The 3,225-nt window shown below is 43.4% G+C and overlaps 1 pseudogene; it reads right to left on the bottom strand.

Annotated features, from left to right (window-relative positions):
- The window catches only part of LOC109908418 (unconventional myosin-Ig-like), a 79,668-nt pseudogene extending 76,860 nt beyond the window's left edge, over positions 1-2,808 (bottom strand).
- Between the last annotated feature and the right edge of the window lie 417 nt (positions 2,809-3,225).

Below are 3,225 nucleotides of genomic sequence, written 5' to 3'. Positions count from 1 at the left end.
CCCTGCCTGCCGTCCTGTACCTTTGCCCCCAGACTCTGGGTTACAGACCTCTGCCTGACCTGACCCTGCCTGCTCTCCTGTACCTTTGCCCCCAGACTCTGGGTTACGGACCTCTGCCTGACCTGACCTGTTGTTTTCCTGCCCATGTTGCTGTAATAAACATTGTTACTTCGACACAGTCTGCATTTGGGTCTTACCTGAAAAGTGAGATGCATCTTATATCTCAGCTCTTCTATCTCTTCTTGTATCTCCTCTTCTAAAGAATTGAATTGAACTGAATATATGAATATGTACTGTATATTATAAATATGTGTAAATAGTATTTGTGTTGTCTCTTGGTGTCTTTTCAATAAATACTGTAACTCATTTTGTATTTTATTTTGTATTTAATGTAATACCTTATGTTGTTCTTGTCTAGTACGGTTCTGTACTTGTGTCATGTATTTGTGTGTTTTGTGGACCCCAGGAAGAGTAGCTGCTGCATGTGCAGTAGCTAATAGGGATCTGAATAAAGTAAACACTGTACCCAAAAATAGGTCAAAAGGTCACCCGGTTCACTTGAACTCAACACAATACATCACTGCAACATACAAACAAAAAAACAGTCACGAAGAGAGCGAATAGAGCAGAGAAAAGTAGGTGTCACTGACTAAATGAGTTTGGTCTCAGGTCTTTACCAATGATGCGATGACGATTTCTATGCATCTATATTTACGTGACTGTTTCTGAGGCAGAACCGTACATGTTCATATCGCAACCAATGAGAGAGGGTGGGAAAGTCAAACCAAAAAAAAAAAATCTCTCTCTCTCTCTCTCTCTCTCTCTCTCTCATATAGGACAGACACTTATTCCTTATTATTTTTAAATTGACAGTCTCTCTGACATTTATAAATGTTTTATTCAATGCATTTCTATCAGCAATACTAGTACAGGCCAAATTCAATATTTATCTTTTTTATATATTTATATATTTGTTTTATACCTCAAAAGTCCTCAAATACATTCAGAAAGTATTCAGACCCCTTGACTATTCCCACATTTTGTTACATTACAGCCTTAATATAAAATTGATTAAATTGGTTTTTCCCCCTCGTCAATCTACACACAATACCACATAATGACAAAGTAAAAACAGGTTTATCACATTTACATAAGTATTCAGACCCTTTACTCAGTGCTTTGTTGAAGCACCTTTTGCAGCGATTACAGCCTTGTCTTCTTGGGTATGACGCTATAAGCTCGGCACACTTGTATTTGGGGAGTTTCTCCAATTCTTCTCTGCAGATCCTCTCAAGCTCTGTCAGATTGGATGGGGAGGGTTGCTGCACAGCTATTTTCAGGTCTCTCCAGAGATGTTCGATTGGGTTCAAGTCCAGGCTGTGGCTGGGCCACTAAAGGACATTCAGAGACTTGTCCCAAAGCCATTCCTGTGTTGTCTTGGCTGTGTGCTTAGAGTCATTGTCCTTGGAAGGTGAACCTTCGCCCCAGTCTGAGTTTCTGAGCGCTCTGGACCAGGTTCTCATCACAGACCTCTCTGTACTTTGCACTGTTCATCTGAGAGTCCTTTACATGCCTTTTTGCAATCTCCAAGCGAGCTGTCATGTGCCTTTTACTGAGGAGTGGCTTCCCTCCGGCCACTCTACCATAAAGGCCTGATTGGTGGAGTGCTGCAGAGACGGTTGTCCTTCTGAAATGTTCTCCCATCTCCACAGAGGAACTCTGGAGGCTCTGTCAGAGTTACCATCGGGTTCTTGGTCACCTCACTGACCAAAGACCTTCTCCACCGATTGCTCAGTTTGGCTGGGCGGCCAGCTCTCGGAAGAGTCTTGGTGGTTTCAAACTTCTTCTATTTAAGAATGCTGGAGACCACTGTGTTCTTGGGGACCTTCAATGCTGAAGACATTTGTTGGTACCCTTCCCCAGATCTATGCCTCGACACAATCCTGTCTCGGAGCTCTATGGACAATTCCTTAGAACTGTCTTTTGATCTGACATGCACTGTCAACTGTGGGACCTTAAATAGACAGGTGTGTGCCTTTCCAAATCATGTCCAATCAATTGAATTTACCACAGGTGGACTCCAATCAAGTTGAAGAAACATCTTAAGAATGATCAATGGAAACAGGATGCACCTGAGCTCAATTTCGAAGTCTCGTAGCAAAGGGTCTGAATATTTATGTAAATACATTTCATAATATAAACAAATGTGTTGTCATTATTTTTATTGTGTGTTGATTGATGATCATTTAAAAAATATATATTTTAGAATAAGGCAGTAACGTAGCAAAATGTGGAAAAACTCAATGGGACGGAATACTTTCAAAATGTACTGTATTAATCCATGGTATGACCTACCCCCAAGGTGTAGAATTTTAGAATAACATTGGAAAAGTTTCCAATGTTGCGAGGTTGAGGGGACTGAGGGCTGATAAAGACATCCATTGTGCCACAACCACTATGACAGCCTCCTCTCATCTCCATCCCTGTGTTGTACCTACTTCATCCTTCTCAACCTCCACTCCTTGACCGGAGTCACCATCAGTCCTTACATACTCTCTACCCCAGTGTCTCTGCAATTAGGCCTTACCTCAGCTTCAGGTTCTCCATAAACTGCTCTATGTTCACCTCGTCCAGAAGGACAAAATCAGACTTCCCAAACTCCAGGCCCTCCAGCACCGCCATCCTGACGGACAGACAGAATGACAAAAAAGATAGAGAGGAAACGGAAGTCTCTAGGGGAGAGAGAGAGAGAGTAGAGGACTCTAGGGAAGAGAGAGAGAGAAGTGATGCAAAGGCAGGCAGGCAGAATAGTCTAGTGCTGCTGGGGCCCGGTAGTGAAAGTGGAGTTGAGGCAGTGTGCTGTGGGTGTGGGTGTGGGTGTGGCATAACTCTGTTCTTTTGTGGTGTGGGGTGCTGCTTAGTCAATCAATGAGGGCTGTGGTCGGCTTCTCTGTAGTGTGTGTGTGTGTGTGTGTGTGTGTGTGTGTGTGCGTGCGTGCGTGCGTGCGTGCGTGCGTGCGGCGGGTATATATATAATGGGACAGCGAAGAACTATCATTAAACACAGAAAACACTTCTGCATCCTCCATCTCGTCTTTCTCTCTTCCTACCACAGGCCTCCAGACCTCCTTGTTTCAGAGAAAACCACTGAGTGAACCGTTGCAGAGGCTTATGACAACAAGAAAGTCATACTGTATCTCTCTTAGCCTCCCCCTCTCTTTTTCC

This window comes from Oncorhynchus kisutch, linkage group LG17 (genome assembly GCF_002021735.2).
Source record: "Oncorhynchus kisutch isolate 150728-3 linkage group LG17, Okis_V2, whole genome shotgun sequence".
NCBI classification, from domain to species: Eukaryota; Metazoa; Chordata; class Actinopteri; order Salmoniformes; family Salmonidae; genus Oncorhynchus; species Oncorhynchus kisutch.
The sequence above is the reverse complement of the archived record's forward strand: the minus strand, read 5'-3'. Positions and strand labels throughout refer to the sequence as shown.